The sequence below is a fragment of the Oncorhynchus nerka genome, linkage group LG7, assembly GCF_034236695.1.
Source record: "Oncorhynchus nerka isolate Pitt River linkage group LG7, Oner_Uvic_2.0, whole genome shotgun sequence".
Taxonomy (NCBI): Eukaryota; Metazoa; Chordata; class Actinopteri; order Salmoniformes; family Salmonidae; genus Oncorhynchus; species Oncorhynchus nerka.
Genome location: NC_088402.1, coordinates 78,821,336 through 78,842,886, shown reverse-complemented (window position 1 = coordinate 78,842,886; position 21,551 = coordinate 78,821,336). Strand labels below are relative to the sequence as shown.

The window sequence follows — 21,551 nt, the reverse complement described above, 5'->3', positions numbered from 1 at the left end:
AATTAGTGCAGAGCTGGTTTCATTATTTATACCATATTTGGAAACCACATGTTTGACTCGGTTCCATTAATTCCGTTCCAGCTATTTCAATTAGCCTGTTTTCCTATAGCTCCTCCCAAATCAAATTTATTTATATAGCCCTTCGTACATCAGCTGATATCTCAAAGTGCTGTACAGAAACCCAGCCTAAAACCCCAAACAGCAAGCAATGCAGGTGTAGAAGCACGGTGGCTAGAAAACTCCCTAGAAAGGCAAAACCTAGGAAGAAACCTAGAGAGGAACCAGGCTATGTGAGGTGGCCAGTCCTCTTTCTGGCTGTGCTTGGTGGAGATTATAACAGAACATGGCCAAGATGTTCAAATGTTCATAAATGACCAGCATGGTCGAATAATAATAAGGCAGAACAGTTGAAACTGGAGCAGCAGCACAGCCAGGTGGACTGGGGACAGCAAGGAGTCATCATGTCAGGTAGTCCTGGGGCATGGTCCTAGTCCTGGGGCATGCAGCGACCCAAGGAAACGACTCCGAAAAAGAGGGAAACGAGGCGGTGTTCTGGTCAGACTCCGAAAAAGGGCACATCGCGCAGCACTCCCCAGCATTCTTCTTGCCAATGTCCAGTCTCTTGACAACAAGGTTGACGAAATCCGAGCAAGAGTAGCATTCCAGAGGGACATCAGAGACTGCAACGTTCTCTGCTTCACAGAAACATGGCTAACTGGGAAGACGCAATCCGAGGCGGTGCAGCCAACGGGTTTCTCCACGCATCGCGCCGACAGAAACAAACATCTTTCTGGTAAGAAGAGTGGCGGGCGTATGCCTCATGACTAACGAGACATGGTGTGATGAAGGAAACATACAGGAACTCAAATCCTTCTGTTCACCTGATTTAGAATTCCTCACAATCAAATGTAGACCGCATTATCTTCCAAGAGAATTCTCCTCGATTATAATCACAGCCGTATATATCCCCCCAAGCAGACACATCGATGGCTCTGAATGAACTTTATTTAACTCTTTGCAAACTGGAAACCATTTATCCGGAGGCTGCATTCATTGTAGCTGGGGATTTTAACAAAGCTAATCTGAAAACAAGACTCCCTAAATTTTACCAGCATATCGATTGCGCAACCAGGGGTGGTAAAACCTTGGATCATTGTTACTCTAACTTCATGACGCATATAAGGCCCTGCCCCGCCCCCTTTCGGAAAAGCTGACCACGACTCCATTTTGCTGATCCCTGCCTACAGGCAGAAACTTAAACAAGAGGCTCCCACGCTGAGGTCTGTCCAACGCTGGTCAGACCAAGCTGACTCCACACTCAAGACTGCTTCCATCACGTGGACTGGGACATGTTTCGTATTGCGTCAGATGGAAATATTGACGAATACGCTGATTCGGTGTGCGAGTTCATTAGAACGTGCGTCGAAGATGTCGTTCCCATAGCAACGATAAAAACATTCCCAAACCAGAAACCGTGGATTGATGGCAGCATTCGCGTGAAACTGAAAGCGCGAACCACTGCTTTTAATCAGGGCAAGGTGTCTGGTAATATGTCCGAATATAAACAATGCAGCTATTCCCTCCGCAAGGCTATTAAACAAGCTAAGCGTCAGTACAGAGACAAAGTGGAATCTCAATTCAATGGCTCAGACACAAGAGGCATGTGGCAGGGTCTACAGTCAATCACGGACTACAAGAAGAAACCCAGCCCAGTCACGGACCAGGATGTCTTGCTCCCAGGCAGACTAAATCACTTTGCCCGCTTTGAGGACAATACAGTGCCACTGACACTGCCTGCAACGAAAACATGCAGTCTCTCCTTCACTGCAGCCGAGGTGAGTAAGACATTTAAACGTGTTAACCCTCGCAAGGCTGCAGGCCCAGACGGCATCCCCAGCCGCGCCTCAGAGCATGCGCAGACCAGCTGGCCGGTGTGTTTACGGACATATTCAATCAATCCTATACCAGTCTGCTGTTCCCACATGCTTCAAGAGGGCCACCATTGTTCCTGTTCCCAAGAAAGCTAAGGTAACTGAGCTAAACGACTACCGCCCCGTAGCACTCACTTCCGTCATCATGAAGTGCTTTGAGAGACTAGTCAAGGACCATATCACCTCCACCCTACCTGACACCTAGACCCACTCCAATTTGCTTACCGCCCAAATAGGTCCACAGACGATGCAATCTCAACCACACTGCACACTGCCCTAACCCACCTGGACAAGAGGAATACCTATGTGAGAATGCTGTTCATCGACTACAGCTCGGCATTCAATACCATAGTACCCTCCAAGCTCGTCATCAAGCTCGAGACCCTGGGTCTCGACCCCGCTCTGTGCAACTGGGTACTGGACTTCCTGACGGGCCGCCCACAGGTGGTGAGGGTAGGCAACAACATCTCCTCCCCGCTGATCCTCAACACGGGGCCCCACAAGGTGCGTTCTGAGCCCTCTCCTGTACTCCCTGTTCACCCACGACTGCGTGGCCATGCACGCTCCAACTCAATCATCAAGTTTGCGGACGACACAACAGTGGTAGGCTTGATTACCAACAACGACGAGACGGCCTACAGGGAGGAGGTGAGGGCCCTCGGAGTGTGGTGTCAGGAAAATAACCTCACACTCAACGTCAACAAAACTAAGGAGATGATTGTGACTTCAGGAAACAGCAGAGGAACACCCCCTATCCACATCGATGGATCAGTAGTGGAGAGGGTAGCAAGTTTTAAGTTCCTCGGCATACACATCACAGACAAACTGAATTGGTCCACTCACACTGACAGCGTCGTGAAGAAGGCGCAGCAGCGCCTCTTCAACCTCAGGAGGCTGAAGAAATTCGGCTTGTCACCAAAAGCACTCACAAACTTCTACAGATGCACAATCGAGAGCATCCTGGCGGGCTGTATCACCGCCTGGTACGGCAACTGCTCCGCCCTCAACCGTAAGGCTCTCCAGAGGGTAGTGAGGTCTGCACAACGCATCACCGGGGGCAAACTACCTGCCCTCCAGGACACCTACACCACCCGATGTTACAGGAAGGCCATAAAGATCATCAAGGACATCAACCACCCGAACCACTGCCTGTTCACCCGCTATCATCCAGAAGGCGAGGTCAGTACAGGTGCATCAAAGCTGGGACCGAGAGACTGAAAACAGCTTCTATCTCAAGGCCATCAGACTGTTAAACAGCAATCACTAACATTGAGTGGCTGCTGCCAACACACTGTCATTGACACTGACCCAACTCCAGCCACTTTAATAATGGGAATTGATGGGAAATGATGTAAATATATCACTAGCCACTTTAAACAATGCTACCTTATATAATGTTACTTACCCTACACTATTCATCTCATATGCATATGTATATACTGTACTCTAGATCATCGACTGCATTCTTATGTCACTAGCCACTTTAACTATGCCACTTTGTTTACTTTGTCTACATACTCATCTCATATGTATATACTGTACTCGATACCATCTACTGTATGCTGCTCTGTACCATCACTCATTCATATATCCTTATGTACATATTCCTTATCCCCTTACACTGTGTATAAGACAGTAGTTTTGGAATTGTTAGTTAGATTACTTGTTGGTTATCACTGCATTGTCGGAACGGGAAGCACAAGCATTTCGCTACACTCGCATTAACATCTGCTAACCATGTGTATGTGACAAATAAAATTTGATTTGATTTATGTCTGAAACACATGCTTCTAGCAAGGGCAATTTTGGGGCTTCACCATGTTTCATTGAAATGTACAGCTGTGTGTCATCCACATAGCAGTGAAAGTTAACATTATGTTTTCGAATGACATCCAAGAGGTAAAATATATAGTGAAAACAATAGTGGTCCTAAAACAGAACCTTGAGGAACACTGAAATCTACAGTTGATTTGTCAGAGGACAAACCATTCACAGAGACAAACTGATATCTTTCCGACAGATAAGATCTAAACCAGGCCAGAACTTGTCCGTGTAGACCAATTTGGGTTTCCAATCTCTCCAAAAGAATGTGGTGATCGATGGTATCAAAAGCAGCACTAAGGTCTAGGAGCACGAGGACAGATGCAGAGCCTCGGTCCGATGCCATTAAAATGTCATTTACCACCTTCACAAGTGCAGTCTCAGTGCTATGATGGGGTCTAAAACCAGACTGAAGCATTTCGTATACATTGTTTGTCTGCGCAACAGCCTTCTCTAACATTTTTGAGAGGAATGGAAGATTCGATATAGGCCGATTTTAGTTTTTATATTTTCTGGGTCAAGGTTTGGCTTTTTCAAGAGAGGCTTTATTACTGCCACTTTTAGTGAGTTTGGTACACATCCGGTGGATAGAGAGCCGTTTATTATGTTCAACATAGGAGGGCCAAGCACAGGAAGCAGCTCTTTCAGTAGTTTAGTTGGAATAGGGTCCAGTATGCAGCTTGAAGGTTTAGAGGCCATGATTATTTTCATCATTGTTTCAAGAGATATAGTACTAAAACACTTGAGCGTCTCTCTTGATCCTAGTTCCTGGCAGGGTTGTGTAGACTCAGGACAACTGAGCTTTGAAGGAATACGCAGAAAAGAGGAGTCCGTAATTTGCTTTCTAATAATCATATTCTTTTCCTCAAAGAAGTTCATGAATTTATCACTGCTAAAGTGAAAGTCATCCTCTCTTGGGGAATGCTGCTTTTTAGTTAGCTTTGCGACAGTATCAAAAAGTAATTTCGGATTGTTCTTATTTTCCTCAATTAAGTTAGAAAAATGGGATGATCGAGCAGCAGTAAGGGCTCTTCGGTACTGCACGGTACTGTCTTTCCAAGCTAGTCGGAAGACTTCCAGTTTGGTGTGGCGCCATTTCCGTTCCAATTTTCTGGAAGCTTGCTTCAGAGCTCGGGTATTTTCTGTGTACCAGGGAGCTAGTTTCTTATGAGAAATGTTTTTAGTTTTTAGGGGTGCAACTGCATCTAGGGTATTGCGCAAGGTTAAATTGAGTTCCTCAGTTAGGTGGTTAACTGATTTTTGTCCTCTGGCGTCCTTGGGTAGACCGAGGGAATCTGGAAGGACATCAAGGAATCTTTGTGTTGTCTGTGAATTTATAGCACGACTTTTGATGTTCCTTGGTTGGGGTCTGAGCAGATTATTTGTTGCCATTGCAAACGTAATAAAATGGTGGTCCGATAGTCCAGGATTATGAGGAAAAACATTAAGATCCACAACATTTATTCCATGGGACAAAACTAGGTCCAGCGTATGACTGTGACAGTGAGTGGGTCCAGAGACATGTTGGACAAAACCCACTGAGTCGATGATGGCTCCGAAAGCCTTTTGGAGTGGGTCTGTGGACTTCTCATCGTGATTATTAAAGTCACCAAAGATTAGAATATTATCTGCTATGACTACAAGGTCCGATAGGAATTCAGGGAACTCAGTGAGAAACGCTGTATATGGCCCAGGAGGCCTGTAAACAGTAGCTATAAAAAGTGATTGAGTAGGCTGCATAGATTTCATGACTAGAAGCTCAAAAGACGAAAACGTTAGTTTTTTTTTTTGTAAATTGAAATTTGCTATCGTAAATGTTAGCAACACCTCCGCCTTTGCGGGATGCACGGGGGATATGATCACTAGTGTAGCCAGGAGGTGAGGCCTCTTAACACAGTAAATTCATCAGGCTTAAGCCATGTTTCAGTCAGGCCAATCACATCAAGATTATGATCAGTGATTAGTTCATTGACTATAATTGCCTTTGAAGTAAGGGATCTAACATTAAGTAGCCCTATTTTGAGGTTTTTTATTTTATTTTTTATTTCACCTTTATTTAACCAGGTAGGCTAGTTGAGAACAAGTTCTCATTTGCAACTGCGACCTGGCCAAGATAAAGCATAGCAGTGTGAACAGACAACAGAGTTACACATGGAGTAAACAATTAACAAGTCAATAACACAGTAGAAAAAAAGGGAGTCTATATACAATGTGTGCAAAAGGCATGAGGAGGTAGGCGAATAATTACAATTTTGCAGATTAACACTGGAGTGATAAATGATCAGATGGTCATGTACAGGTAGAGATATTGGTGTGCAAAAGAGCAGAAAAGTAAATAAATAAAAACAGTATGGGGATGAGGTAGGTGAAAATGGGTGGGCTATTTACCAATAGACTATGTACAGCTGCAGCGATCGGTTAGCTGTCACAGATGTGAGGTATCATGATCTCTTTCAATAATGACAGGAATGGAGGTGGTCTTTATCCTAGTGAGATTGCTAAGGCGAACACCGCCATGTTTAGTTTTGCCCAACCTAGGTCGAGGCACAGACACGGTCTCAATGGTGATAGCTGAGCTGACTACACTGACTGTGCTAGTGGCAGACTCCACTATGCTGGCAGTCTGGCTAACAGCCTGCTGCCTGGCCTCCACCCTATTTCATTGTGGAGCTAGAGGAGTTAGAGCCCTGTCTATGTTGGTAGATAAGATGAGAGCACCCCTCCAGCTAGGATGGAGTCCGTCACTCCTCAGCAGGTCAGGCTTGGTCCTGTTTGTGGCTGAGTCCCAGAAAGAGGGCCAATTATCGTGGATAACAATATCTCTATACTCTCTACACTCGCCAGTTTTAGCTTTAGCCAGCACCATCTTCAGATTAGCCTTAACGTCGGTGGCCCTGTCCCCTGGTAAACAGTGTATGATCGCTGGATGATTCGTTTTAAGTCTAATACTGCGGGTAATGGAGTCGCCAATGACTAGAGTTTTCAATTTGTCAGAGCTAATGGTGGGAAGCTTCGGCGTCTCAGACCCCGTAACGGGAGGAGTAGAGACCAGAGAAGACTCGGCCTCTGACTCCGACCCGCTGCTTAATGGGGAAAACCGGTTGAAAGTTTCTGACGGCTGAATGAGCGACACCGGTTGAGCGTTCCTACAGCATTTCCTTCCAGAAACCGTGAGAAAGTTGTCCGGCTGCGGGGACTGTGCCAGGGGATTTATACTACTAGCTGTACTTACTGGTGGCACAGACGCTGTTTCATCCTTTCCTACACTGAAATTACCCTTGCCTAACGATTGCGTCTGAAGCTGGGCTTGTAGCACAGCTATCCTTGCCGTAAGGCGAGTACAGCGACTGCAATTAGAAGGCATCATGTTAATGTTACTACTTAGCTTCGGCTGTTGGAGGTCCTGACGAATCGTGTCCAGATAAAGCGTCCGGAGTGAAAAAGTTGAGGAAAAAAAACAAAAATATAAACTGTAATTAAAAAGTAAAAACCGTAAAGTTGTCAGGTAGCAAAATAGGTTGGCAACAAAACGCACAGCAACTCCCACCAGCCTCTGCAAACCATAATGATTACCCAAGTCTGCTGATTTTTAAAGCTAGCTACTAATGGGGAATGTTGTGCTTTTACTTCAACTCTTCTCATTTTCGACTCAGCAAAATGAATCACAGGACCCCTGCATCCACATCCTGGTAGATTTGTGGGAGAGCACAAGGTTTAGGCAATGATGCAGCTGTGTGGGATTGCAGCTTGGCAAGCCAGCGTCAGGCATGGAAGTAGACACCTCTACAATAATTCCCAGGGAAAGGAGGAGAAATAGAATTATGCTGTTGGTTGGCTCTATAGAGAAGTATCTGGACTGTAGATCTCTACAGGTACAGTAACTGGCAAAAATAAAGGAAACATTTGAGTAAATGAGGGATTCAAAGTATATTGAAAGCAGGTGCTTCCACACAGGTGTGATTCCTGAGTATGGTTGGCTGCAGCCCAATATGGTGATCGGAGTGTGGGTGTGTCAAGGATTGGGTGTATGGAAAGTGATTTAGCTTATTGGGCAGATTTGTTGCCACTTAAGACCTGCTGCCACCCCCGTGCTTCACGGTTGGGATGGTGTTCTTCGGCTTGCAAGCCTCCTTCTTCTTCCAAACATAACGATGGTCATTATGGCCAGACAGTTCTATTTTTGTTTCATCATACCAGAGGTCGCAAATGGGTATTCCAAATGGACAATGACCCCAAGCATACTTCCAAAGTTGTGGCAAAATGGCTTAAGGACAACAAAGTCAAGGTATTGGAGTGACCATCACAAAACCCTGACCTCAATCCTATAGAATATTTGTGGGCGGAACTGAAAAAGCGTATGCGAGCAAACCTGACTCAGTTACACCAGCTCTGTCAGGAGGAATGGGCCAAAATTCACCCAACTTATTGTGGGAAGCTTGTGGAAGGCTACACAGTGTATGTAAACTTCTGACCCACTGGGAATGTGATGAAAGAAATAAAAGCTGAAATAAATCATTCTCTCTACTATTATTCTGACAGTTTACATTCTTAAAGTAAAGTGATGATCCTAACTGACCTAAAACAGGGAATTTTTACTAGGATTAAATGTCATGAATTGTGAAACTGAGTTTAAATGTATTTGGCTAAGGTGTATGTAAACTTCCGACTTCAACTGTACGTAGCAGGGTGTTTTTAGTCATCTAAAGATGTAAAGGAAAAAACAAGACCCTGTTCCTGATTGCCTTATTTAGCCACAGTTAGGGCTTTTACGGTAACCGTATTACTGCCACACTGAATGTTTAGTCTCGGTAATTAGGCATCTCCAAGCTCTGATGCTGCTGATGGTCATTAGTATCCTACCAAACTTTCTAACTGTGGTACTCAGGACTGTGTTGTCCCTCTAATCACTCTGACATCAATGTGTCAAATCTAATCAAACACTTAATGGGAGCACATGAGCTCATGTTGTGCAACATTTATATAGGCTATGCAAAAGCATGAGAACAGGGTGATTGCCTCTTAACTTTCTATAGGCTAGGCCTACTACATTTATTTCTCAACTTTCCTAATATAATGCACATTGCTTCTCTTTACAACAGGAGTATAGCCTACCTGGCTGTCATGAAAATGAACCATGGGAAAAGCGTATTCCATTCGCTATGTAAGTGCGTGGATGACATGTACAGTGGGGCAAAAAAGTATTTAGTCAGCCACCAATTGTGCAAGTTCTCCCACTTAAAAAGATGAGAGAGGCCTGTAATTTTCATCATAGGTACACTTCACCTATGACAGACAAAATGAGGCTCCTCTGTCCTCCACTCGTTACCTGTATTAATGGCACCTGTTTGAACTTGTTATCAGTATAAAAGACACCTGTCCACAACCTCAAACAGTCACACTCCAAACTTCACTATGGCCAAGACCAAAGAGCTGTCAAAGGACACCAGAAACAAAATTGTAGACCTGCACCAGGCTGGGAAAACTGAATCTGCAATAGGTAAGCAGCTTGGTTTGAAGAAATCAACTGTGGGAGCAATTATTAGGAAATGGAAGACATACAAGACCACTGATAATCTCCCTCGATCTGGGGCTCCACGCAAGATCTCACCCCGTGGGGTCAAAATGATCACAAGAATGGTGAGCAAAAATCCCAGAACCACACGGGGTGACCTAGTGAATGACCTGCAGAGAGCTTGGACCAAAGTAACAAAGCCTACCATCAATAACACACTACGCCGCCAGGGATTCAAATCCTGCTGTGCCAGACGTGTCCCCCTGCTTAACTTCTTCGAGATAGGGGGCGCTCTTTTAATTTTTGGATAAAAAACGTTCCCGTTTTAAACAAGATATTTTGCCACGAAAAGATGCTCGACTATGCATGTAATTGACCGCTTTGGAAAGAAAAAACTATGACGTTTCCAAAACTGCAAAGATATTATCTGTGAGTGCCCCAGAACTAATGCTACAGGCGAAACCAAGATGAAGTTTCATACAGGAAATGCCCCAGATTCTGAAGGCGCTGTGTTCCAATGTCTCCTTATATGGCTGTGAATGCGCCAGGAATGAGCCTGCCCTTTCTGTCGTTTCCCCAAGGTGTCTACAGCATTGTGACGTATTTGTAGGCATATCATTGGAAGATTGACCATAAGAGACTACATTTACCAGGTGTCTGCCCGGTGTCCTGTGTCGAAATTATTGCGTAATCTCTAGGTCCATGCGCGTTCCATTTCTTCAGAAGAGAAAGTCAACTGCCACGAAGGATTTATCATCGATAGATATGTGAAAAACACCTTGAGGATTGATTCTAAACATCGTTTGCCATGTTTCTGTCGATATTATGGAGTTAATTTGGAAAAAAGTTCGCGTTTTAATGACTTAATTTTCGTTTTTTTTTCTTACCCAAACGTGATGAAGAAAACGGAGCGATTTGTCAACACAAATAATCTTTTTGTAAAAACGGAACATTTGCTATCTGAGAGTCTTCTCATTGAAAACATCTGAAGTTCTTCAAAGGTAAATGATTTTATTTGAATGCTTTTCTGGTTTTTGTGAAAATGTTGCATGCTGAATGCCAGGCATAATCCTATGCTAGGCTATCAATACTGTTACACAAATGCTTGTTTAGCTATGGTTCAAAAGCATATTTTGAAAATCTGAGATGACAGTGTTGTTAACAAAAGGCTAAGCTTGAGAGCTAGCATATTGATTTAATTTCATTTGCGATTTTCATGAATAGTTAACGTTGTGTTATGGTAATGGGCTTGAGGCTGTAGTCACGATCCCGGATCCGGGATGGCTCGACGCAAGAAGTTAAGCCAGTACATGTCCAGGCCCGTCTGAAGTTTGCTAGAGAGCATTTGAATGATCCAGAAGAAGATTGGGAGAATGTCATATGGTCAGATGAAACCAAAATATAACTTTTTGGTCAAAAATCAACTCGTTGTGTTTGGAGGACAAAGAATGCTGAGTTGCATCCAAACATCATGCTGGAAACATCATGCTTTGGGGCTGTTTTTCTGCAAAGGGACCAGGACGACTGATCCATGTAAAGGAAAGAATGAATGGGGCCATGTATTGTGAGATTTTGAGTGAAAACCTCCTTCCATCAGCAAGGGCTGACATTGAAATAAGTATGATAATTAGGAGTAAGAGCTGTTTGAGAATACCACCTGAAATTTCAGGCTGTTCTGGTGGGAGGGAATGTTGGCATGCCTGGTGACATCACCGGGTGGTAAATATGTTAATAGACCAATAAGAAAGAGTTCCAAACCTTTTGACTTTTTTTATTTATTAGTAAGGTACTTAATAGTTACCCAGATAAAAAACTGCTGCATTGGACCTTTTTATAATAAAAAAAAAAATAGAGGAGCAGAAATAGACTTGATATTGACGAGGTCCTGTCACCATAACCACCATGACCCTTGTCTCCCTCTCTCCCCACGGTAGTGAACAGATATGAAGAGACCAGCATGGACCCTGCTCAGACAAAGCATTATCTCCATGATAAACCCATATTCATCTGCTTGACATATACCTATAACTTAGCCTTTTACTTTAAGTATACAAAAGAGGATATTAGTAAATGTTTTGAGTATACATGTCTTACTGAACATTAATCTTGAACATTTTCAACATGGTTAGGTAGGCCTTATAACATTCCATTGTGCTGATCAGTGTTTGTTTAGATGGCTAAGAAAGATGCATCACATCTTAAATAAATAAATAAATAAAAACGGCACATTGTACCTTCTGTCACAGTTGTTTTAGAAACATTAATATCTGGAGCCTTATCCTTGCCAGCAGTGGTGTAAAGTACTAAAAGTAAAAATCATTTCAAGTACTACTTAGGTAGTTTTTTTTGCGGTATCTGTACTTTTATATGTTAGACAAATTTTACTTCTACATTCCTAAAGAAAATAATGTACTTTTTACTCTATACATTTTCCCTGACACCCAAAAGTACTCATTACATTTTGAATGCTTAGCAGGACAGGAAATTTGTCAAATTTACACACTTATCAAGAGAACATCCCTGGTCGTCCCTACTGCCTCTGATCTGGCGGATTTGCCAAACACACAGACATAATTTACAAACGAAGCATGAGTTATACGTATATTTCAGCAATTACATTTACTTTTGATACTTAAGTATATTCAAAACCAAGTAATTTTAGACTTAAGTAGTATTTTACTGGGCGACTAGTACTAGTGTCATTTTCTATTAAGTTATCTTTACTTTTACTGAAATATGACAATTGGGTACTTTTTCCACTACTGCGCCCCAGTGCATTCCTGGTTGCGTCCGAAATGGCACCCTATTTCGGATCTAGTGCACTACTTTTAACCAGAGGCCTATGTGTATAAGCAGTAGAGTGCCATTTCAGATGCCCCTGTGTCTCACCTTATGGGGGTCTTGGCTCATTAGCCTTGTTTTCCTCTAAACTCATTCTGCACCAGGAGAGAGAACGTCTGGGTTTCATGGATTACTTTCCCACAGTCTCTGGAAAATAACATACCATTTTTATCCTGATTCAACTTTGTCACAATAGTAAAACAATTATATGATTTAGCAGCATGGGAAAAGGTCAAAATCCAAAATGTGTGTGTTTTATGAAGATGAGTGCTTTGGACTGTTTACAGCAGCAGTTGTCTTCTAAAGCTGTTAACACCTGCTGCTGATGCCACCTCAGCTGTGATGTGTGCAGTCCTAACACACACACACACTGGGGAATCCCCTTACTGTTTAGGCTGGGTTGGGCATGTTTCTACATTCATTGTCATGTGTCTGGCTGACAGGGTGGGGTCATCTACACACATCTCTAATTCATTCTGGACAAGAGAAGAGAGTAGAAGGAATGATTCATTTTAGTTCATTTACAGCGCTACTTCCACCCATGGACACCATCTGCTGCTTTGCCCTCAAGTGTGTGTTTGTGTGTGTGTGTGTGTGTGAGAGAGATGCTTTGCCTTAAAGTGTGAAGCCACTATACTCTATTGTGGCCATGTGGTGTGGTTCCATTGAAGACACCGTGGACCATACATTGTCATTTAAACCTGGTCCACAGGGAGTTGATATTGACCCAGCTTTAGGCAGTCTGTAAGACACTGAACTATGCCAAGAAGAGAACAGACCGCCTACTGTACAGGATGTATTCTACCTGTATTGTGACATGATTTATTCTTGTTTATGATAACTTTGCCATCTGATTTTGGGCGTCAAGTAGGGTTCTGCTTTGCCTTGACGAACCTGTGAAGCAAGATAAATATTGAACTGTCTGTTCTTTCCACATTACGTTTCAGGTAAAAAAAGAAAATGAACGTTGTGCTCCTTTAAATAAATAAAAGATCCTTGGCCTACTATGGTTTTAGAATATTTTAAAACAATGTGAGTGGATGTGATGTCAGGGCTGAACTTGATGTGTTACAGTAGCCTAGATTATGTAGGTTTTTATTCAGTGGGCCTGGGAGCAGCAAGTTATTCAGTGAAGCAGTGAGTTATTCAGGGAGCAGTAAGTTACTTGAATAGGCACCTTGAGAACATGAAGTAATGAAGGACTTTCTGAGATGTGGTGAGTTGTCATGTGAGGGACGATGGGTGAAGCCTCTGATGTCATCCTCCAACCGAAGGTCCTAAAGCAGAAGGGTTGTGTTCAGTAGGATCATTTCCAACTGAACTTGTCAATGATGGGTGCAAAATGTTCTTGCTACAGCGTGCGCTACTAAACACTTTCACTGATACTCCATTACTGCTCTGCTCACGCCACCACTCACTTCCAACATACAATGATTCAAATTATCGTTCAAGAAATGCAAATTAAATATTGAGTTGTTTTTGACAGTTGTGAAGTGTTGGCTCTGCTTCCTGTCAAGATTATCCTGCATCTAAGGCTTGTTTTGATTTAACAGTAACTTTTTAAAGTAGCTTTACACATCAAGCTAGCTCGATTATCTATTGTTTTATTCATCAGTTCATTGTCACTTTTACGCTAATAGTTGCTTTTGTTTTATGCAGGCTTTGGTCATACCTTTACCTCTCCTTGAGCTGTTAGAAAGATACAACAACTGGATGGGATTAGTGATGGGGAACAACACTTAGACACACTTTTATATGTATCTGCCTTTCAACATGTTTCTACAGCATCAAGAGGGGGAAACGGATTGTATCAAATAGTGTATTATCCCTTACTGATGGTCTGTACTCTGTAGCTATGGGAACAATTTGGCTGAGATTTACATAGTGAGCAATGAGGGCAGCTGCAGTTGTAAAGTGCTGAAAAGCCCTAGTGACATGTTTAAATAAAACTTGGCAAAGATGTCAGAGCCTCAGCCTCCCTCCTCTCCTTCAGTCAGTCAGGGGAATTCCTTGCTGGAATTGCTGGAAGTTCTCTCTCCAGGCTAGCTTTCTGTCTCACACCAGGCTAGCTTTCTGTCTCACAACTTGTACTACTCACTATCAGGGGAAATTAAGTCTTCACACCTAGGTCCAGTGGCCTCGTATGAATATTAAAGTCCGTCAAATTTTATTTGTCACGTGCCGAATACAACTGGTGTCGACCTTACAGTGAAATACTTACTTACAAGCCCTTAATCAACATTGCAGTTTTTTTTTAAATATTCTGTTTATTGTTCATTCTATTACCGATTTGGTAACAGAATGAAGTGTTTTAATCACTTAAATCATAAATCAAATTGTTATCAGTAAAAACACTAATTGATAGGTCTGCCTTGTTACTTCTGTGAACTTTGATTATCCTTCGTCTTTAGGAGATTATTTTAAAATATGTGGGTTTTTGGTAACCGAATGACAAGACACTAGGCAATATTTCTTAAACTTAGATTTTTTTCTAAGACCCCTTTTCCATCTGTTTGACCAGAAATGAAAGCCTTTGCTTATTCCACATTTTTGGGATGGAAAATGGTTGAAAAATGTATGTGCCTTAATTTCTCAAAAATATACTCTAGACTTAGCATCCATGAACTTGCTCATGGGGAGTTTTACATGGAAAGGCCCATATACTGAGCTGAGGCACATACTCACCACCAGTATTCAATAGAAAAGGTTTGATTTATTTATGTATGAAAGAAACGGAAGAACCGTGTAGGACAACAATACTAATCTGGCTGTCTGGAGGAAATACAACTCCCCAGTGTTGTGGAGTGGGCTGGTAGTCAATGCAGGCAGCAGCTGCTGAAGGCATGAGAACGGACAGCACCCAGACACTCCCAGTGATTCATTGACACCCAGGGTTAGAAGAGGGAAGGAGTGGAGGGAGGCACTGTGCCATGGCTGAGACAGACTTTGCTTTCTTTCCCAGAGAGAGCCTCAATGGACGGCTGCCTGCTTTACACAGTCTTCTGGGTTCTGTAAAACTGGAGTTTGTGTAGCTACACTCTTCACTGCTGATTATTTTGGTAAGCTGGAGAACTATCATATTTCTTTCTGAACATTCTGACTTGAATGTGCCATATGGTTTGATATTTTTTTTTATTAGAAAGGCTGTTTGGCTGGACAGGAATGTTAGGACAGTTGAGTGTCCCATTTCTACTCCGCTGGTTGCTCATGGTTTCCTGTTTTATTTTGCATCCCTATTTCAGAAAATACATTTTATTCTGCTATTAAAATTATCCTTCCAAAATGGGCTGCTGTTTTGATCATTCTTATTGTCTCACTAACATGGTTAGCCTATAATAATGACATCTTAATGCCTTTTACTATAGCTTAAATATATCAAACAGATCCCCAAAGCAACCAGTCAGGAGAGATATTCTTGCGTGACTATTCTTGTTACTATGAGAGACTGTTGGATTCAGTCATGTGTAGCCTAGCTTTCCCCTCTGTCAATAAATGCAGTGAAATTAGTTGACAGTTTCCAAATTGGGCAGGATACAGCCTTAATGGGTTTAGAAGACAGTGAGGCGGGGTTTCTTTGTGCAGGTTATTACAGATAATGTGAGCTTATTACACAGTGATTTAAAAGACTGGTGGAATTGGACCAGCCTCTCCCTATTGGATCAGTGAAAGCACTGCTGAGTCATATTCTATTCCCGGGCTGATCACAGGCTTTTGTTGATGATGATGTTGGTGTTTGTTTGTTTGTCCCATTGTTTCGGGAGGTTGCCAGAGAAACATTCCCGCTTTATGAGACTTCATCGCTGTAAGATTTACATTACGTGTGGCAGAAGGGCCCGGAAACTGAATTGGTGTTTGATCCGATTGTATCAAGTGGATAATTAAGGCTACCGAATCAAGGTTAGTCATTTGTCTTTTTGTTACACTATAACAATGTTTATGTGAAAATGACTGTTGCCGCGCAACCTCGGCGGATGCACATTTGGTTACGAGGGATTTGTTCTGATTTTGATGCAGGTCGTGTGTTCGTCAAACTTGCCAACATTAGGCACTTGAGTGACGTTTTATTCTGTTATTTACTCAGTGGAATGCCTATCTATAATTGAACAATGTAGGTGGTCTCGTCTGGTGGAATATAGGCTACTGCCTATCCTCTATTCTGGGCGATTTGAATGTGAAATTGGAACAAATTGGACTACAATATTTTAACACCATCTTCCACGTTTTATTCAACCTTTTCAGTTTTGCGTATCAACAGATAGCCCTAGACAAGTTCAGCTAATTATCTCACCTATCAGAACAAATAAACTGATCTTACCAAATACTCAAATTTGAAAGAAAAAAAAATCACATTTTCTTATGCCTTTTACAATGGTCTTGACAGAGGGCTTTCAACAAATACCCTTTAACTTAATTGTTGAAGGTCAGTAAGGATAGCTGTAGTCTGTAGGCTAGGTGTAGGCTATAGCAGTTGTTCCCCAACTTTTTATAGTCCTGTACCCCCTTCAAACATTCAACCTTCAGCTGCGTACCAACTCACCAGGGTCACCGCACTCTCAAATGTTGTTTATTGCCATCATTTTAAGCCTGCCACACACACACACACTATACATTTATTAAACATAAGAATGAGTGTGAGTTTGTGTCACAACCCGGCTCATGGGAAGTGACAAAGAGATCTTAGAGGACTAGGGCACAAATAATAATAATAATCCATTTTGCTCTTTATTTTACCATCTTACATGTAAAACCTTATTTGTTCATTGAACATTGTGAATAACTCACCAGAGGTTAATGAGAATGGTGTGCTTGAAAGGATGCACATAACTCAGCAATGTTGGGCTGTATTGGAGAGAGTATTGACACGTTTTTGGGCATATCCACACAGTCTGTGCCTGTATTTAGTTTTCATGCTAGTAAGGGCCGAGAATCCACTCTCACACTGGTACGTGGTTGCAAAAGGCATCAGTGTCTTAACAGTGCAAATTGCCAATGCAGGATACTCTGAGCGCAGGCCAATCCAGAAATCTGGCAGTGGCTTCTGATTAAATACAATTGTCACAGAACCGCTTGTTGCAATTTAGATGAGGCTCTCTTGTTCAGATATCAGTAAGTGGACTGGAGGTGGGGCATGAAAGGGATAACGAATCCAGTTGTTTGTTCCGTCCGTTTCGGAAAAGTACCTGCGTAATTGTGCACCCATCTCACTCAGGTGCTTTGCTCTATCACATTTGACATTGTCCGTAAGCTTGAGTTCATTTGCACACACAAAATCATAGAATGATGGAAAGACCTGTGTGTTCTTGTTAATGCAGACAGAAAAGATCTCCAACTTCTTAATCATAGCCTCAAGTCTGTCCTGCACATTGAATATAGTTGTGGAGAGTCCATGTAATCCTAGATTCAGATCATTAAGGTGAGAAAAAACATCCAGATAGGCCAGTCATGTGAGAAACTCATCATCGTGTGTAACGGATGTGAAACAGCTAGCTTAGTTAGCGGTTGTGCGAGCTAAATAGCGTTTCAATCGGTGACGTCACTTGCTCTGAGACCTTGAAGTAGTAGTTCCCCTTGCTCTGCAAGGGCCGCGGCTTTTGTGGAGCGATGGGTAACGATGCTTCGAGGGTGACTGTTGTTGATGTGTGCAGAGGGTCCCTGGTTCGCGCCCAGGTATGGGCGAGGGGACGGTCTAAAGTTATACTGTTACATTGATGCTGTTGACCCGGATCACTGGTTGCTGCGGAAAAGGAGGTCAAAAGAGGGGTGAGCGTAACGGATGTGAAACAGCTAGCTTAGTTAGCGGTGGTGCGAGCTAAATAGCGTTTCAATCGATACCTAGGATAGGATCAATCGATACCTAGGATAGGATAAAGTAATCCTTCTCACCCCCCCCCCCCCCTTAAAAGATTTAGATGCACTATTGTAAAGTGGCTGTTCCACTGGATGTCATAAGGTGAATGCACCAATTTGTAAGTCGCTCTGGATAAGAGCGTCTGCTAAATGACTTAAATGTAAATGTAAATGTTGGTGTGTGTGTTGCGGTCCTATTACATTATTTTCTATAAACTCAGCAAAAAAAGACAGGACCTCTCACTGTCAACTGCTTTTATTTTCAGAAAACTTGTGTAGATATTTGTATGAACATAACAAGATTCAACAACTGAGACATAAACTGAACAAGTTCCACAGACATGTGACTAACAGAAATGGAATAATGTGTCCCTGAACAAAGGGGGGGTCAAAATCAAAAGTAACTGGTGTGGCCACCAGCTGCATTAAGTACTGCAGTGCATCTCCTCTTCATGAACTGCACCAGATTTGCCAGTTCTTGCTGTGAGATGTTACTCCACTCTTCCACCAAGGCACCTGCAAGTTCCCGGACATTTCTGGGGGGAATGGCCTCGCCCTCCGATCCAACAGGTCCCAGGCGTGCTCAATGGGAATGAGATCCGGGCTCTTCACTGGCCATGGCAGAACACTGACATTCCTCACTTGCAGGAAATCACGGACAGAACGAGCAGTATGGCTGGTGGCCTTGTCATGCTGGAGGGTCATGTCAGGATGAGCCTGCAGGAAGGGTACCACATGAGGGAGGAGAATGTCTTCCCAATAATTGCTTGCAATGACAACAAGCTCATTCCGATGATGCTGTGACACACCGCCGCAGAACATGACGGACCCTCCACCTTCAAATCAATCCTGCTCCACAGAGTACAGGCCTCGGTGTAACGCTCATTCCTTTGACGATAAACGCAAATCTGACCTTCACCCCTGGTGAGACAAAACCGTGACTCGTCAGTGAAGAGCACTTTTTGCCAGCCCTGTCTGGTCCAGCGACGGTGGGTTTGTGCCCATAGGTGACGTTGTTGTCGGTGATGTCTGGTGAGGATCTGCCTTACAACAGGCTTACAAGCCCTAAGTCCAACCTCTCTCAGCCTATTGCTGGCAGTCTGAGCACTGATGGAAGGAAGGATTGTGCGTTCCTGGTGTAACTCTGGCAGTTGTTTTTGCCTTCCTTTACCTGTCCCGCATGTTCATATGTACCGATCTTGTGCAGTTGTTACACGTGGTCTGCCACTGCGAGGACGATCAGCTGTCCGTCCTGTCTCCCTGTAGCGCCGTCTTAGCCGTCTCACAGTTCGGACATTGCAATTTATTGCCCTGGCCACATCTGCAGTCCTCATGCCTCCTTGCAGCATGTCTAAGGCAAGTTCACGCAGATGAGCAGGGACCCTGGGTGTTTTTCAATCAGTAGAAAGGCCTCCTTTTAGTGTTAAGTTTTCATAACTGTGACCTTAATTGCCGACCGTCTGTAAGCTGTTAGTGTATTAACGACCGTTCCACAGGTGCATGTTCATTAATTGTTTATGGTTCATTGAACAAACATGGGAAACAGTGTTTAAACCCTTTACAATGAAGATCTGTGAAGTTATTTGGATTTTTACGAATTATCTTTGAAAGACAGGGTCCTGAAAAAGGGCTATTTTATTTTTTTGCCGAGTTTAGATGTTTTGTCACATACACCTTATAAGTGCAGTGAAATGTATGGTTTTACAGGGTCAGCCATAGTTGTACAGCACCCCTGGAGCAAATTAGGGTTAAGTGCCTTGCTCATGGGGCACATAGGGGGGGAAATTACCTTGTCGGTTCGGCTGTTCGAAACTGCAGCCGTTCAGTTACTGGCCCAACGCTCTAACCGCTAGGATACCGATGTTCATATACTGTAAACAAATCCCTTTATCCAATCTGTGAGCCCCCCCCACACCATCACACATTACAATAGTGATATATTCTTTATGGAGCCAATGAAAGCCCACCCTCTTTCTGAGAATCACCGCCTGTTCAGAGATTCATAGGACATTGTAAATGCACATTAGTGTCTAGAGGCGCTAAACTAACAGGTCACTTATTGTAGTGTAGCAATTTCCTGTAGAGGATTAAGGAGGAGTTTGTCTGGGCTGAAAGCACACCTGTGACATTACTTTGGTCGTGTTTAGAAGCTGCAGCTGGGTCCAGTTTCCTCTCCTGCTCTGCCCTTTTCAGGACCTTTCAGGAGCCTCCTTTATGAAGCGGTCTGTTGGCTAATATATTGAGTTACCATTGACTTTTAAACTGTAACTTATGGGTAAACAAACTTCAATCATAGACCATAGGCAAGTGGTGAACTGAGGGTAAACCTGGTTGCAGTTAGGGCTGAGTGATACGGCCTAAAAGTCATATCTAAAAATAAAAAAAGTCAAATTTGTCTTTTCCCCCCCTCTAAATAAGCTTTGTTGTACAATTGTAAAGGTCAAATACACTACATTTTAAAACTGTCAGCAATACTGTCATACCTAGGCTTAATCTACACTCCGGTCAAAAGTTTTACAACACCTACTCATTCAAGGATTTTTCTTCATTTGTACTATTTTCTACATTGTAGAATAATAGTGAAGACAACACTATGAAATAACACACATGTGGTTATGATTTTTGCTTCCAACCGCCGTGTCTTTGTGAGATGTGGTGTGGGTGAACGGATGATCTCTGCATGTGTATTTCCCACCGTAAAGCATGGGGGAGGGGGTGTTATGGTGTGGGGGTGCTTTGCTGGTGACACTGTCTGATTGATTTTAGAATTCAAAGCACACTTAACCAGCATGGCTACCACAGCATTCTGCAGCGATACGCCATCTGGTTTGGGCTTAGTCGGACTATCATTTGTTTTTCAATAGGACAATGACCCAACACACCTCCAGGCTGTGTAAGGGCTATTTCACCAAAAAGGAGTGATGGAGTGCTGCATCAGGTGACCTGGCCTCCACAATCCCCCGACCTCAACCCAATTGAGACGGTTTGGGATGAGTCAGAGCGCAGAGTGAAGGAAAAGCAGCCAACAAGTGCTCCACATATGTGGGAACTCCTTCAAGACTACTGGGAAAGCATTCCAGGTGAAGCTGGTTGAGAGAGTGCCAAGAGTGTACAAAACTGTCAATGCAAAGGGTGGCTATTTTGAAGAATGTCAAATCTAAAATGAATTTTAATGTAACACTTTTTTTTTGGTTACTGCATGATTCCATATGTGTTAGTTCATAGTTGTGGTGTGTCAATGTAAATAGTCCGGGTGGCCATTTGTTCTGAAGTCTTATGGCTTGGGGAAGAAGCTGTTAAGGAGCCTTTTGGTCCTAGATAATGTAGGAGGGAGCATAGAAAATGAACACCGGTCTCATAAACAATCTCTGAAGCCCACGTGCTTGTGCAAGTAGCCAACTAATATTTATATTTCAAGTTGTGCCAACTTGGATCTTTGTATAATTTCACAAGCTCTGAATTCAGCTAACAAGTCATAACAGTTGAGTTATGAACACAAAATTCTGTCCGTCTCAACTGTTTGAAAAGCATGCTAGCCTATCCACTTTGTTCAGATGTTGAAAACAAGTGGCATACCTTTTTTTGTCAGAATGGCAACG

The 21,551-nt window shown here is 43.0% G+C and overlaps 1 protein-coding gene across 7 annotated transcripts in view; it reads left to right on the top strand.

Moving 5' to 3' along the window:
- LOC115132461 (cAMP-dependent protein kinase inhibitor gamma-like) overlaps window positions 1-21,551 on the top strand; it is a 60,076-nt gene that overhangs the window by 12,564 nt on the left and 25,961 nt on the right. For 2 of the 7 annotated variants that reach the window (XM_065020840.1, XM_065020839.1), the window contains exon 1: window positions 15,858-16,002. The exons of 2 other annotated variants lie outside the window; for them this stretch is intronic. The gene's annotated coding sequence lies outside the window, so the exon portion shown is untranslated. Of the gene's footprint in view, window positions 1-14,992; window positions 15,165-15,857; window positions 16,003-21,010; window positions 21,033-21,551 lie in introns of those variants that run through there. 3 more of the 7 variants (XM_029665139.2, XM_065020841.1, XM_065020842.1) reach the window with 3 other exon arrangements.